Below are 17371 nucleotides of genomic sequence, written 5' to 3' on the forward strand. Positions count from 1 at the left end.
CCCACACTCTTTTTTTTTTTTTTTTTTTTTTGTGGTTATTCGAGACAGGGTTTCTCTGTGTAGCCCTGGCTGTCCTGGAACTCACTTTGTAGACCAGGCTGGCCTCGAACTCAGAAATCCGCCTGCCTCTGCCTCCCAAGTGCTGGGATTAAAGGCGTGCGCCACCAAGCCCGGCTCCCACACTCCTTTTTATTAGCTAGAAACGGCAGTGTATGTTGATGGGTTCATGCTTGCTGTGTCTTGCGAGTATTAGGGATTAAAATCAGACCCTGAATATTCTGAGCGCCATGCTTAGCTCCTGAATAGATTCCCAATGGACATAAGATTAAGTATTGTTGATACCAATTCCAGGAATTGAAACAGTCTCTCCAGGAAGTGGGGAGGGCAGTTTGAGAGACTCAGCGAGTAAACAAACCTCCCAAAGTCTGGGAAAGATACAATATACAAGACTTCCTAGTGGCTTACCAGGGTCATGGAAACCGTAACAGCTGCTAGATAGGGAAGGGGGACTGACCAGCAGTTAGAGAAAGGAAAATCTGATGAGCTGAGCTATGTAGAAGATTCTCTGACTTGCCAAGTTACCTGCAAGGTGTGCTAAGACCTCCAGGTTTGTAGCTCTCACAGTTGTCCTCTGTGTGAGGGTGGGCTCTGGGTGATGTGGCCACTCTGACTTGTCCGTGTTCCATTAATTAATTAATTTATTTATTTATTTATTTATTTATTTATTTATTTATTGGTGTTTTCAAGACAGGGTTTCTCAGTGTAGCCCTGGCTGTCCTGGAACTCACTCTGTAGACCAGACTGGCCTCGAACTCAGAAACCCACTGCCTCTGCCTCCCAAGTGCTGGGATTAGAGGCGTGCGTCACCATCACCCAGCACCCATGTTCCTTTAAGTAACCCCAATAAATCACTGGTTCAATACATTGGACTTTGGTATAACAGTTATTTTGATCTGTTGTGGGTTCCACTTTTGGATAAGTAGGTGTGTGTGTGTGTGTGTGTGTGTGTGTGTGGTCTTGCCTTCAAACAAGTACTCATAAACATGGTACTAAACCTGACACCCACGTAAATGATGCAGTATGATATCTGTATCAGAGAACTGGTGATGTGGTACCACATGTTTACCCACTGTAGCAGGCCAAGGAGACCACACACTGTTTGAGGTTGTGCATTTAGAAGACATGATGGAAAATATTAATGGTTTTCGTGTGCCGCAGCTGCGTCACCACACTAAGCCTGCGAGGCTAGGAACAGACAGTGGAGAACAGAGATGGAGGAGACTGCCACTCGACTAACAGAGCTTCTTGAGAGGCTCGAACGAGAACTTAGTCATTTGTTCCCCTGCCAGGAAAAAGGACAATAGATTTTGCACCTCAAGATAGAATTAATTCTATCCATCAGCTAAAAACTATGATCTTAGCAGGATAAAATTTGTGTTTCACATCATCATACAAAAACATTAGGTCTCAGAAACTTGTAAAGGTGTCCTCTCATTTTAAGTCTGTTTTCAACAACTTTAAAGTAGTTGTACTTACACAGAGAGGCAAATGAATGAACGGGCAGACAGAATACTACTGTGAGAAACTTTTGTTTATTCTTATCAAAGTTAGTCAGGCAAGGACCCTTCTTTTCTTTCCCTTCCCACTTTGTACCGATTAGCCAATCACATCAGGCTGTGGAGCTGAGCTCCCACCAGTGGGATGAGACACAGTCACACCTACGTGAGGAACAGAAGATGGGAGCCATCTTGACCCAATGTGCTTGCTGACTGCTGTGGGCCCTGGGGCTCCCCTTTAGCAGGAAGAACATCTTGCTGAGCAGCTTTCACTTTGTTCCTGTGTTTCTTTGTGTAGCACTGGGATTGCTCTTTGTCTAACAATACAATAAGTAAAACATCAATTTTCAGGCTTGGAAACAATTACTTTTAGCTGAGTAATTAACTGAATGTATGTAAAAAAAAAAAAAGGAAATTATACTTGTAGCTATTATATTGAATGTAAATATCTGTGAGTGTATTTGAGGCTTAAAGGAATCCCCAAGTTCTACATAGGTAGAAAGTGAAAGGGTTTACAGTGGAAGGGTATCTTGGTAATCCGAGTAATACCAAGGAACAGCATACATCATGAAGGAGACCTCACTGAACAAGACACTTATTTGGGGTGTGGAATCACAAAATGGTGGCTGCCTTTAAAAGCAGGGATGGAGCCGGGCGTGGTGGCGCACGCCTTTAATCCCAGCACTCGGGAGGCAGAGGCAGGCGGATTTCTGAGTTCGAGGCCAGCCTGGTCTACAAAGTGAGTTCCAGGACAGCCAGGACTACACGGAGAAACCCTGTCTCGAAAAACCAAAAAAAAAAAAAAAAAAAAAGCAGGGATGGAGCCAGCAGTAAACAGGTCATGATGGCGGGCTTTATAGGGGAGGTATGGAGCATGCCCATGAAAAGGATTCCCATTGGATGGTAGTGAAGACATGGCCGTTGGCTCTGAGTCACTGAAGGCTGAGTGTGGGGTGGGGTGCACCTAATTCTGGAATGTGGGCAGTTCTCAGTTGACTAACAGCTCGAGGGCTAGATAAGCAGTGCATTACCTAAGCTCATCACAATTCTTCAAAAGTGAACCCAGATATGGTCATGGAAGATGTAGCTTAAAGAGGAACTTCTGAGCCGGCCATCATAAGGGAATGTGTGAGTCATCCGTGTCTGTCATAACAAAATACCTCTGCCTTGGAAGCTTCAATGGCAGAACTTCACATGCCCTTGGTTCTGGGGCCTTAGAGCTCTGGATAACCTATGGCCAGACTTCATCTCTCTTGAGACCTCAATTCTCTGTTTTCTGGTGGTTGTATCCTTAATGTGTCTCCTCTTTATGTTGACCACATCTCTGGAGTCTTGTCTTATGAAGATATCAGTCATGTGGATTCAGTGCTTGCCTTTGTACCCTTGCTTAATCTCAGTCCCCTCCATAAAGATGCTGTTTCCAAAAACAGTCACCGGAGGTTAGGGATTCAACATAGTTTTCCTTCATTCTTCCTTCCTTCTTTTCTTCCTTCCTCCAACTCAGGATGGCCACTTGGATGACCGTGAATGCCTGACTCTTCTCTCTGCAACACCCAAGCGCTAGAATTACAGGCAAGCAAGCAACCACCACATCCTGCTTCAACAGATTTATGTGTAGAGATGACTGAGTTGATAAAAATGTGTAACTCACAAGCCTGAACCTAAACAGAGATCACTGGAGTCCTGCTGAAAGCCCGGCGACGATATAGCACGCATCTGCAATCTTAGTGCTTCTACCATGAGATGTGAGGCAAAACAGAGTTGCACCCCCCCCCCCCCGACAGCTCACAGGACAGCTGTTAAATGTGTTAAAGTTGGTGGTCCTCCAGCCTGCCTTTCAGTGACTCAGTGGCAGCAGCTTAAGTCATCACGCAACTGTGCCAGGTGCAGTGCATTTCCATGGTCGATATGAGTTGTGTACCAACTTGTAAATTCTTTAAAAGTCATGGCTAGCTCAAATGTGTGCTGTCTTTCTCTCCCTCTCTCTCTCTCTCTCTCTCTCTCTCTCTCTCTCTCTCCCTCCCTGATTCCTCTTCTCCTCCTTCCTTTCCTCCTCTCCCTTGTTTACTGTTTCATGTTCTCTCTCTCTCTCTCTCTCTCTCTCTCTCTCTCTCTCTTTCTCACCCTCTCTGTCTTGTTTATTTTTCCTATCTCCCAATCTCTCTTTTGTTCTCCGACCTCCCCCAATAAAGCTCTTGCACTAGCTCTGTGGCATAATGTGACTGTGATGTTTCTTGGCTCCCACCCACCAAGCTTCCGTTTCCGCTGCTTTGTCCTAATCCTAGCTAACCTAGAGTGTTCAACCCAGCAGAAGAAAACTAGCTATGGACCTTGCCTCAGAAACAGATGGAGGCTGTGCTTGCCTGCCTCAAACTGACTCCTAAAAGTTGTCTTCAAGCTTCCACACCTGCACATACATAAACATACACAAGAGGAATTTTGAGTGGGACACAATTTAGTCACCAACAAGGATAAGAAATGAATAGCTCAAACAGGCCCAAATGTGGCAAAATTGGTGCGGGGGGGGGGGGGGGGGGGGGGGGGGGGGGCGGGGGGGGTGTCCTCCCTCACCCTTCCCTTTTGTTAAACACTGGACTCCTCACTAGACTTCTTATTTGAACACTTACTCATGTCTGACTTGTTCCTGATGCTGACCACCAAGGTCCAGCTATCAAATTTACTTACCTCACTTCACTGACTAATATGTCCAACCAGGACTCACCAACTCACCCTAGCATGGACTTCCTTCTTTTGCCACCAAGATCACTCCTGCAGAATCATCTGCTGCTCTTTCTAGATTCAGATTCAGCCACCCTTGTTAGCATTCCTTCTAGGCTCTGCCTCGCAGTTACCTGGCAACAGCCAGGTGTGTCTGACTCACAGTAAAAGGGGATGCTTGCCCCCTCCTCACTCTCTTACTCTCTCATTCTCTTACCCTCTTACTCTCTCTGTTCCTTCTCTCTCCATTCCCCTCCATCCTCTCTCACCACATGTTCATGACCGGCTTCTTCTTCCCCACCCCCTTCCTCTCCCTCTCCCTCTCCCTCTCCCTCTCCCTCTCCGCCTTTCTGTCTCTACTCCATCCTCAACTTCCTTCCTCATGCCCTAAATAAACTCTATTCCAAACTATGGTATGACTGGTAGCTCCGGAGGAAGGGATGCCTCAGGATAGGCCCACAGAGCCACCCCTTCCACCTCACCATACTGCACCTCTACAAAACATCCTGGCTCATTCTTCATTTCTTTCTTTTTATAAAGTACAACATTGGTGACATGACTTGGATTTGAGTTTGCTTTGGCCACAAGGCAGAATACTATTGTGTGCCTGGTGTTCTCTTTGTGTTGGAAATTGTTTCTTGGGTGTGGTCAGTGCCTAACTAAGAAGGGAGCTTTGGGAGGCTCAAGGTTACTTTCAATAAATGAGTTAATTCCATACAAAGTGAAAGAAATGAAAGGCAGTCTAACCGGTCAGGCAGGGAACTTGCTCCTCAGGCAGGAAATAAGGGTGTGGCAATTTCTAAGGAACACTGCTAGTAAATATTAGTCTTTTTTCCTTTTATCCAACTGAAGTTTTTATGTTTTGCTCTCTTCTCCCTCCCTCCCTCCCTCCCTCCCTCCCTCCCTCCCTCCCTCCCCCCTCTTCTGTACCCCCTTCTATCTAGTGTTTGTTTGTTAGTTTGTTTGGAGACAGTGTTCTATGTAGCCCTCAAACTCAGAAGGCAGCCTCTACCTTCCTAATGCTGAAACTGAAGGGGTATTCAACTACTTCTGCCCCCTCCCCTCCTTAAATACAGATTTATTGCCTAACGCAAACAAGACTGAGTGTCATGTCTAGTACTGCAAAATATTATAAACAAATAAGCAAATGGAAAGAAAATAAGGAGATCAAGTTTTGTGTCTTTATATAAAGCAGCACTAATGTATTGTATATGTAGAGTGCACGAGTGTACCTGTTTGCATACAGGCAGTTCTGCTGATTTCCCTCAACAACCTAGCAACCATTTAGTCATCACTGCCATTGGGTTCCCCACTCCCCGTGATTTCAGTGATGAAAGCCCCCTCCCCCCCAGTCATCCCAGATCTCTTTCTCTGCCCTCCTGTGTCTCTCTCTGTTTCTGGCATTCTCTGTGTGTGTGCATGCCCCATCTTTTTTCTTTTCTCTGTTCACAGCTCTGCTTCCCGCTCGTCTACATGGCTCTCACTGCCTCTATCCCTTCCTCAGGGCCTCACTCCTCTCCCCTCCTGCAGTGAACCTTTTACACCAGATCTATCGGATGGTATAATTTCTCAGGGATGCACCTTGGCTTGAACCCAAAGGTACCACCCCTTGCCACATTATATTTCATAAAATTACCTATTGTACCTATTTCTATGACCAAATACCTGACAGAGAGAATTCACTTGGCTCACAGTTGGAGGGAAGACAGTCCATCAAGACTGAGACAGTAAAGTGGTCAGGTGGCTCTGTGGTGGCACAGGCACAAAGCTGGAAACCCCCATGTCACTCCCTCACACCTGAACAGAAAGGAAAGAGAAGTTTGCTTGTTCTGTTTTCACATCCAAGAATTTTCCTGAGCAGAACCACGAGCCAACCCTGTTGAGCAGCAGCATGGACCCTCCATTCTGACTGTCCACAGCTGAGAGATTTGTTTTCTGGATAATTTTAGATCCTGTTAAGTTGACAGTCAGTACTAACATTCATCACTGTTATAAAATACAGTATAGCTAGGGCAGCCAAGGTGCACTCTTGAAAAACTGCATCATACAACAGATTTGATGTAAAAGGGGTTTACTGGGGGAGGGGAGAGGAGTGAGGGCCAGGAAGAGGTAGAGACAGCAAGAAAGCCTTGAGGGCGGGGGGGGGGGGGCAGAGAGGGAGAGAGATGGGACACTCATGGGGCCACCAAAAACAGAGAGAGTAGGGTGACCTGTTTTCTGCCCAGAAGGCTAGAAGCAGATGTGGTTAGTAGCCTGGTGACCTTGTGCTATCTTGGCAGCCTAGACCACACAGATAGACAGGGTCTATCATGATGTAGCTCTGGCTGGCCTGAAACTCTGGCCTGGAACTCATAGGGATCAACCTCCCTCTGCCTCTCAAAGGCTGGGATTAAAGGCTAAAGGCTTGTACCACTATACCTGCCTTTTGCAGGATTTTCCCTGTCCAATTACATTAGTGCAGAGGAGGTCTGTGAGTAGACAGGAAAAAGGGGACAGAGCTAAGAGTTCCAGAGAGAGGGAGTGTGCCAGAGGGTAGGAGGAAAAACCAAGATGGCTTCGGACATGTACCTGCATAGCATTTACCAACCACAAGTAGCCATAATTTTACAAGATTAGAAATAGTGGGATAAGGCAGGACGTGGTGGCATAGGCCTTTAATCCCAACACTTGGGACCCAGAGGCAGGTGGATTTCTAAGTTCAAGGCCAGCCTGGTCTACAGAGTGAGTTCCAGAACAGCCGGGGCTATACAGAGAAACCCTGTCTTGAAAAAAACAAAACAAAGCAAAACAACAAAAACAAAAGAAAGGAAGGAAGGAAGGAAGGAAGGAAGGAAGGAAGGAAGGAAGGAAGAAAGAAAGAAAGAAAGAAAGAAAGAAAGAAAGAAAGAAAGAAAGAAAGAAAGAAAAAGAAAGGAAGAAAGGAAGAAAGGAAGAAAGGAAGAAAGGAAGAAAGGAAGAAAGGAAGAAAGGAAGAAAGGAAGAAAGGAAGAAAGGAAGAAAGAAAGAGTGGGATAAAGCTTTATCGTTATCAATTGGCCCTGAAATTTTTGTATTGGCATCTTGTAAATTGTGATATTATTTATACATAAATCTTATTGGTTAATTAAGCTTTAAGACTCATGATTCTTCCAGGGTGTTATGAGATTACAACCGTGAGGTTGACAGATCTATTTAGTTACTGGAATGTGAGCTCCAGTGGCTGTGGGGGTCTAACTGTGGAGAGTTACAGAGTAGCAGGAGCATGGAAGAGTGGTTCGACATAGCGGAGAGTTGGCAGGTTCTTCCCCCCCCCCCCCCCCCCCCAAACACCTGGCAACACTTTTTTTCCTTTTTCTTTCTTTCTTGTTGTCCTGGGGACACAGTGCTTCTTCTATAGGTGTCTCTAATCACCCCAACCTCTTTTGTTACTCCTGTAGGTAGGTCTTCATTCACCCTGCCAGTCTCAGGATGGCTGCAGCACAGAGCAGCAGGTATGATCTCCAGAGATGGCAGAGGTACAGGATGTCCTCGTGGGTAAGGCACCAGAAGTGTCTCCAGGCAAAATGCTCCTTTACATAGGCTCTCAAGAGTTGATATACTATGTGGCCTTCACTATACGACTGTTGGACACATTCTTGTCTGCCAGCTAAGGTCACTTGGGCATTCGGACACCTTTTCCAAGCATCATCACTCCTTCCTTAAGACGGAGTTTATAGATAGCAAGCCAACTATTCATAGGCATTGTCACTGTGAGATTGTAGGGTTTGAAGCACAGGAACTTTATGCCTCCTTATGCACCTTATGCCTCCAACTTGCTTTGCGGCAAAAGACTAAGGGAGTGTCTGGGAATACCACTGCCAGCAGAGCAATGATCCATCATAGGCGAGACAGTCGTTGAGTTCAACTCAGTAACCAGAGCTGATTCAATCTCTGGAGCTCTGACCCTGAATAATTTATTTTAGGCATATTCATATTTAAGCAAAGCACAATTTTGTGAAAATTTTCCTGGTGGTAAGTAACTAATGTACCCAATAAAGCTTAAGATATGACAATATTGCAACTCTGTAAAGTACATATGGCATGTTTAGTAAAGATAGGTTTAATGTGGGTGAGGAGAGAGACCCCAACACACTACCTATGGCAGGCCAGAGAGCTAGCCCCAAGTTCATGGAAGTTGGAGAGCTAGTCTTGCCCCCCTAAGACTACAACATTTGGGAGAGCAGGTCCTGCACCTCTCCTAGGCTACACAATAGAGCTGGCCTTGCTGGAATGGGCACAGGTGAGCCCAGCCCAAAGGATAGGAGAGTGGACGAGTTGGCTCTACCCCTTGCTGGTTAAGGCATGGGGTGAGCTAGCCAGGGCAGTGCTGGAGAGCTCTCCCTGGTGGTGTGGGTTTGAGAGACCTAGTGGGCAGACTAGCTTAGCTACCACCCAGGCCTGAATTGGCTTTGAGTTGGCCCACCTCAACATCTATCCCATCTATGAACTGCTGGAGGAGGTAGAAGGGCCATTCCTACAGATCCAAAGCTGCAGGATTTCCATGATACAGGGAAACAGCAGAATATCTGAGAAGAGTTCCAGTGAGGATCCAGTATTAATAGTATGTCAGGAGCCAGAGGCCTCAAACCAGAACAGTGACTCACTGTAATGAACACTGGCACATAAAGAAGTGTGGACAACAGGTATACTGTGGGGCAGCCTGTCACATACTACAGCTTCCACAGTGAGATTTATTTTTCCTCTGAGCAGAAGATTGCAAGGGCAGGTACAAAGAGACAAGGAGATGAGTGAGATGGAGGTGGATGATATAGAATTCACAAAGAATAAAACATTAAACAAGATGGTTTCTATAGATTAGGCCACATGTGACACTGTTCATCTTGATGGGTTCTATAGATTTTAGGTCTTGAGAGGATCTACTGTGGTCTACGTCACACAAATAGCTCAATATCACTGGGCTGTTAACCATATTTGCTCCCAGCCTTGTAGGTAGAAAACAGGTTAGACATGATTCCGTTTGAAGAGACAATACTGTGAGTTTAACATTCTTGGCTCCCCTAGGGCTTGTCTATGAGCACAAATCTCAGTGTCTCTCACCAAAGACCTTGAAATCACCTTTACTTCTTAATTGCTGAGATTACAGTTGTGTATCATGGTAATACTGGGAATTGAACCTTGGGCCTAATTATTTTTATTTATTTTTTGTTTGTTGTTGGTGGTATTGTTTTCTGGGACAGAATTTCACATAACCCAGACCTCAAAATATGAATATAGAGAAGGGTAACCTAGATTTTTCTGATGCCAACTCTCAAGTGAGTGGGTTGGGCCTATTATGAAGTCATTATTTAAATCACCAGGGTAATATTTGTATAGGAAAAAGAGCATCTGGTGTGGTTTGCATAGATCATTTGTTCTTCCTTAGAGCAGATATGCAAACATTCTAAAGAAGGGCACTTGTACACCTGAAAAATAACATTCTTGTCTTAAGTTACTTTCTATTGCTGTAAAGAGACACTGTAACCAAGGAAACTCTTAGAAAACATTTATTTTGGGGCTTGCTTAGAGTTTTAGAGTGTTAGTCCATGTTCATCATGGAAGGAAGCAGATAGGCTGGCCCTGGAGCAATAGTTAACAGCTTTACAGCCTGATCCACAGGCAGCAGGAAGAAAGAAGGACACTGGCCTGGGAAGAGGCTTTTGAAACATGAACTACACCCACTTGAGCAGAGCCACACTTCCTAATCCTTCCTAAACAGTTCCACTCAGCAGAGGGCAAGCATTCAGACACAGAAGCCTATGGGGGTCTCTCTCATTTAAACCACCACCACCTTGAACCCCATTCATTGCAGCACTTGGCTATACAGGGAATTTGAGGCCAGCTGGAACTCTATTCAATTCCTCCTTTGAAAAAGGTATATGGTGTGTGTGGGTAACTCTTCCCCATTTTTTGAGACAGGGCGTCTAACCATAGCCCTGGCTATCTTAGAACACACTATGTAGAACAAGCTGATCTCAAATGTGCCTAACAGCTTCCTTAAATTATGTCCCACCACACCCAGCAAGAAACCTTTTGTTCAAAAACAGCCTGCATAATGAAGAGCAGTGGTATATTAAGAGGAACTGAGAAGCTACTTAGTGTAAACTATCTAATGACTGTCACTTTGTTAGGCAGCTAGATCAGAGCGATGAGCTTTGAAGGCCATGTGGGATGAACTCCTTCCTTATAGTGAGCTCTCAACCGTACTTGTGGTTACCCTGGTAGCACTTGAAAGCGAAGGTTTACAACTGCCCCCCCCCCCCTTAAAGATGTATTTATTTATATGAGTACACTGAAGCAGTCTTCAGAAGAGGGCATCCATCGGATCTCGTTACAGATGCTTGTGAGCCACCTTGTAGTTGATGGGATTTGAACTCAGGACCTCTGGAAGAGCAGTTGGTCCTCCTAATCACTGAGCCATCTCTCCAGTCACAACTGTCCCTTTTAAGATTTAAAATACCATATGAAAAAGTGATGGTTTCAAGGCTTTGTTGAGGGTAATTAACGTGAACTGTTTCCTCCTCATCAAACAAATGGAATCTGATTTCAGCCTCGGGGATTCTGATCCACTCCAAAAATTAGAATATTGCATCCTATTGTCCCTCCTTTAAGGGTTAATGCAGTGGGGCTCAAAAGTAACCTGTTTGGGAGACATGCATCAGGAAAGCTGCTTCACTTGAAGGCATGCTAAGACAGGAGGAATGATTGTCTCCTTAGTCAGGCAGTGACTCCTCCTATAAGCTTCTCCCTGGTGCAGGAGTTTGCAGAGGCTCCCCAGTAAACCTGCCTACTTTTCAGAGCTCTAACTCAAACACCATAACATTTCCTACTTCCTATCTTTCAGATCAGACCTCCATGCTCAACTTACAAAGCATGACTCACAAGGTTTGGTTGTCATGCCTTTAATACTGGTGGATCTCTCTGAATTTGAGGTTATCTTAGTCTAAGTAGCAAATTCCAGGCCAACCAGAGCTACAGAACGAGACCCTGTCCCAAAAAAGGAGGTGAGAATGACTTCCTGTTCTCACCTGTCTCCTTCCAGCAGCTGTGAAGATTTATAATTTTTTCCCATTGTCTTTCTCCCAGTGACTACAAAGATCTACTGAGATGGCTCAGTGGGTATGGGTGCCTACTGTTGAGCCTCACAACTTCAGTTCAATTATCAGGACTCAGATGGTGGAAGGAGAGAACTTCTGGACTCTACATGTGCACCACTGCATATGAGCTCACACATATATATGTATACACACAAAATAAATAAAAAATATAATTAAAATTTTAACTAATAAAATTTTTCTTGAATTTCCTCTAAGTCCATTTCTAAATTCTTTTATTAATGAGGCTAAAAACCCAAAATTTCCCTTGAGGAATTTCAATGTATCAATACAGCTTTACTTCACCTCTCTGTTTGTGAAATCCTGTCTCACTTTGAAATATTAGTTTGCCTGACATAACATGGTTAAGCTCGATTTGTGATAACATCGCTGAGAGAAACTCGCCCAAACTGCTCATGAGGTTCCTGCGGTATCTTGCCGCTTCTGTGGCCTCAAGTCAGGCCGGTTGGCAAGCCTTGCGGTTCCTTCCAGACAGACTGAAGCCGCTGGTTCATGCCTGGTGTCTGCCTGCCTAGAGGACTGGTCTGCAACTACTGATTTGTATTTGGTGTTTGCTATGGACTTAACTGCTGAGAAAGAAAATGGAGTTTGCCCCTAAAGAACTGTTGCTGAGCAGGTCCACTTCCCCTATCCTAATAACTTGTCTCTTCCACTCCTTCTGCTGGATGGTCGGCTAGAGGAGACGTTGAACCCTTTTTAAAAATAGGTTACAAAAAAAAATGTATGTCACCAGCCCGGATTGTTTGGGGCTTCCCATAGGAGCCCATTGGACTACAATTGAATGAGTTATAACCTAATCCTGTAACGGGAAGCTTCATCTGGTGACAGGAGATGGCCAGGTGGGGCTCGACCTCCCTGCTTATTTGGTGATTTCATTTAGATCACCTTCATATATATATATATATACAAATACTTCAAATGGGCCTTAATTTTTAGTTTTCTCCTGGTATTTCCTCCCTTGTCTCTGTCTTCCCTCTCCCTCCCAATCTGATCCTCCCGTCCCAGTCCCCTGTCCATCAATAACTATGCATTCTATTTCACTTACTTTTGGAGAAAGCTATCTGCACACCACTACTACTACCATTATAACCATCACTATCACCAGTACCACCACTACCACCACCCCAGTCCTTATTCTACACATAACCTCTATGGTTTTTGGGTATCATTGATTTAACAGTAACAGCTACTACTCATGTATAAACAAATACAGACCAGATATGTATTTCTGGGTCTGGGTTACCTCATTTTGGATGATTTTTTTTCCTAGTTCCATCCATTTCCTTGAGAATTTCATGATTTAATTTTTTAGTGACTGTGTCTTCTTCCATTGTATAAATGTTACATTTTCTTTATCTAGTCAATGTTGAGGGACATTCTCTTACTTGGGTTTCTATTACTGTGAAGAAACACCATGACCCTGACAACTCTTATAAAGGAAAACATTTAATTGGGGACTAACTTACAATTATAGAGATTTAGTCTATTATCATCATAGCAGGATGTATGGCAGTGTTCAAGCAGAGATGGTGCTGTAGAAGGAGCTGAGAGTTCTACATCTCAGTTTGGCAGGCAGCAGGACATGAACTGAGACATACTTCCTCCAACAATGCCATACCTACTCTAACAAGGCCATACCTACTCCAACAAGGTCATACTGCCTAATAGTCCCATTCCCTATGGAATCATGTGAAGTGGAAACTTTTAGTTTCTTTGGAAAATTAGTTATGTTAAATGATGTTTTGCTGAGGCACACAGGTGAAAGGATGTATTGCTAAAGCAGACAGGTGAAAGAATGTTTTCCTGAAGCAGACACAGGTGAAAGGATGCCTTGCTATAGCAGACTTGTAAAGTCTTGTAAAGGATGCGTGAAGGAGTATAAATATGACCTCACAGATGTGGGGGAGGAGCATTGGTTTTGTTTGTCTCGCCTTGCTAGTCTTCGATGACAACACACATGTATTGGTTCGCCTTGCATAGTGTTGTTGAGCTCCAATTGTGGTAACACTGCCAGTAAGAGATTCACCAAATAATTAATTGCTCATGAGGTTCCTACAGCAGCTTGCTATTTCCAAGGCCGCACATCAGGCTGGTTGGCAAGCCTGGCAGTTTCTTCAGAAATGAACTGCATCTGCTGGTTCGTGCCTGGTGTCTGCCTGCCAAAAGGACTGGATTGCAGCTGCTAGTTCATATTTGGTGTTTGCTGGGAGACTGAAAAAAACTATTGTTACACAGGTACACTTCCTCCAAATTCTAATATCTTTTCTCTCCTGTTACCTCTGGTGGGTGGTGGGCAAGAGGAGAAAGAAGTTGAATAGTAATTAAAGTAGGTTAGAAAAATTTATACCTACACCCATGGGAGCTATTTTGATTCAAACCACCAAAGACATCTAGATGGTTTCGAATTTCAAATTTTGAGCTGTTTCAAGTAGATCAGCAAGAAACAATTGAGCAAGTGACCATGGCAGGGTGAAGGCTTTTTTGGGTGTATGCCTAAGAATGGGGTATATTTTAGGGCCTATCAGTTGATCTTGAAGTATTTTGATTCCCATATTCCTAAGAAACCACTACACTGATTTCTATACTGTCCTGTTTATTAGTTCTTATTATATATTTTGAATATTAGTCCTCTGTTGGAGGTGTAGTTGGGAAAAACAAAAAAACAAAAAAACTTCCCATTCTAAAGGCTGCCACTTTGTCCTTTGTCATACAGAAGGATTTCAGTTTTATGAGGTTCCATTTATTTCTGGTCTTAGTGCTATGTTCTGATATTCTATTCAGAAAGAATAGTAAGCTAGTGAGTTCAAGGCTATTCCCCACTTTCTCTTCTATTAGGTTTAGTGTTTCTGGTTTTATGTTGAGATCTTCTACCCATTTGAACTTGAGTTTATTCAGAGAGAGACATACAGCTCTATTTGGATTCTTCTATATGAAGCTAGAAAGTTTGACCAGAATTACTTGCTAAAAATGCTGTCTTTATTTCCAGTGTTTATTTGTGGCTTCTTTATAAAAAATTAGGTGTCTATAAGTGTATTAGTTAGGGTTTCTTTTCTTTTTTGAGGCAGGGTTTCTTCTGTGTATCCCTGGCTGTCCTGGAACTCACTCTGTAGACCAGGCTGCCCTCAAACTCAGAAATCTGCCTGCCTCTGCCTCCCAAGTGCTGGGATTAAAGGCGTGCACCACCACACCCAGCCCTAGTTAGGGTTTCTATTGCTATGAAGACACACTATAACCACTGCAACTCCTATAAAGAAAAAAAATTGAGGCTTGCTTATGATTTCAGAGGTTTAATTTATTATCATCATGGCAGGAAGCACGGCAGCATGTCTGTTTTTATATCAATGCCATACTGTTTTTATTGCTATAGCTCTATGGTACAATTTGAGGTCAGGAAAAGTGATACTTTCAGCAGTTCTTTTATTACTTAGGATTGTTTTAGCTATACTGTGTTTTTGTGTTTCCATATGAAACTGATAATTTTCCTTTCGAGGTTTGTGAAGGAATTTGATGAGGATTGCATTGAATCTGTAGATTGCTTTAGGTAGGATGGCCTTTTTTTGGGGGGGAGGGGCATTTTTATTATTTCTACCAATCCATGAGCATGGGAGATCTTTTCATCTTCTGGTATCTTCTTCAGTTTCTTTCTTAAATGTCTTAAAGATTTTTAATCATACAAAATTTTTCCTTGCTTGGTCAGACTTACCTCTAACCAAGGAATTTATATTATATGAAACACTGTTTCTCTGATTTCTTCCCCCGACCATTGGTCTTTTGTACATAGGAGGGCCACTGATTTTTGTGAGTTAATTTTGTGTCCAGCTATTTTGCTGAAAGTGTTTATCAGCTGAAGGAGTTTCTTTGTGAGATTTTTAGGGTCACTTATGTAAACTATCATCATCTGAATATAAAGATACTCTGACTTTTCTTTTCCCGTTTGTATCCCCTTGATCCCCTTCAGTTGTTCTATTGCTCTTGCCAAGATCTATTATAGTGAATACGTATACAGGAGGCACGCTTGTCTTAGTCATGATTTTAGCAGAACTGCTTTCAGTTTCTCTCCATTTAAGTTAATGCTGGTCCTGGGTTTGCTGTAAAGTGCCTTTAAAATGTTAATGTATTTATTCCTACTCTATCCAGAACTTTCATCAAGAAGGGGTGTTGGATTTTGGCAAAGGCCCTTTCTGCATCTAATGAGATGTTCGTGTGGTTTTTGTCTTTCAGTTTTACATAGTGGATTGCATTCACTTATTTTTGTATGTTGAACCATCCCTGAATCTCTGTGATAAGGCCTGCTGAACCATGGTAGATGATCTTTTTAATGTGTTCTTGGATTCAGTTTGCAAGTATTTTATTGAGAATTTCTGTATTTTCATAGGGGAAATTGCTCTTTAATTTTCTTTATTGGGTCTTTGTGTAGTTTGGGTATCAGGGTAACTATGGCCTCATAAATTGAGTTGGACAGTTTTTCTTCTGCTTCTATTTTGTGGAATAATTTGAGGAGTATTGGCACCAACTTTTTTTAAAGTAAGATGGAATTTTGTGCTAAAACCATCCATCCCTGAGCTTTTGAGTCTTTTGTTTGTTTGTTTTGTTTTGGGTCTGGGAAACTTTTAATAACTGCTTGTATTTCACTAGGGGTTATAGGTCTATTTAAATTGTTTATCTGATCTTGGTTTAACTTTGTATGAAGTTATGAATATGAGTCCACAAAATCCTCACGCTAATGGGACACAATGACAGCAGTTCTAAGAGGTGAATTCATAACACTAAGTGCCTAAATAAACAAAACCAAACCTGAGAGATGTTATTATACAGGTAACTTAACAACACACATGTAGGCTTGAGAACAAAAGGAAACCACACCCAAGTAGTATGTATGAAGAAAACTATTTCTTTTAGATTTCTCAGTTTGGTGGAGTTTTAAAGTATGTTTTTTTACTCCTGATTTCCTCAGTATCTGTTGCTATAATCCCCCTTTTCATCTTTAATTTTGTAAACTTGTATTTCTCTCCTTTTAGTTATTATGAATAAAAGTTTATCAATTTTATTGATTGTATCAAATAACTTACTCTTTGATTGATTTTGTTGTATTTTTTGTTATGGTTATTGTTTGTATTTTTTCCATCTCAGCCCTGAGTTTGATTATTTCTCGACATCTACTTCTTTTGGGTGTGGTTTCCTTTTGTTCTCAAGCCTACATGTGTGTTGTTAAGTTACCTGTATAATAACATCTCTCAGGTTTGGTTTTGTTTATTTAGGCACTTAGTGTTATGAATTCACCTCTTAGAACTGCTGTCATTGTGTCCCATTAGCGTGAGGATTTTGTGGACTCATATTCATAACATTCTAGAAAGTCTTTTATTTCTTTTTTCTTTCTTTCTTTCTCTTTCTTTTTTTTTTTGGGGGGTGTACTGGTATTTGTTTTTGGTTTTTCCAGACAGGTTTTCTCTGTGTAGTGTTGGCCATCCTGGAACTCACTCTGTAGACCAAAGTGGCCTTGAACTCAGAAATCCACCACTGCCTGGCTTAATTTCTGTTTTGACCCATTGTCAGTCAGTAGTAAGTTGTTCAGTCTTTATGAGTTTGTAAGCTTTCTGTTTCTGTTGTTGGTATTAATCCAGCTTTAATCCAAAGTGGACAGATATGAAACAGGGTATTATTTCAGTTTTCTTGTACCTGCTGAGATTTGCTTTATATCTGGGTATGTGGTTTCAGGAAGTGTTGAGAAGGGGTGTGTGTGTGTGTGTGTGTATTTAATTTATTCACTTTACATCCTGCTCACTGCCCCACTCCTGGTAGAAGTTATATTCTTTTGTGTTGGGATGAAATGTTCTGTAAATATGTTTGGTCCATTTGATTTATAATGTCAATAGCTTCAGTATTGTTTAGGTTTTGTCTGGATGATCTGTCTATTGATAAGAGTGGGGCACTGAGTTTACCCACTCCTGGTGTGTGGGGATTAATATG

General features: G+C 42.7%; 1 long non-coding RNA gene across 1 annotated transcript in view; it reads left to right on the forward strand.

The window, feature by feature from the left end:
- LOC110296983 (uncharacterized) overlaps window positions 1-11534 on the forward strand; it is a 35004-nt gene extending 23470 nt beyond the window's left edge. The window contains exons 3-4 of the long non-coding RNA XR_002378232.2: window positions 11134-11293; window positions 11376-11534. This is a non-coding gene — a long non-coding RNA (uncharacterized LOC110296983). The remainder of the gene's footprint in view (window positions 1-11133; window positions 11294-11375) is intronic.
- The last annotated feature ends 5837 nt before the right edge of the window (window positions 11535-17371 follow it).

Source organism: Mus caroli, unplaced genomic scaffold, assembly GCF_978045245.1.
Source record: "Mus caroli unplaced genomic scaffold, Mus_caroli_1 scaffold_7, whole genome shotgun sequence".
Classification (NCBI taxonomy): Eukaryota; Metazoa; Chordata; class Mammalia; order Rodentia; family Muridae; genus Mus; species Mus caroli.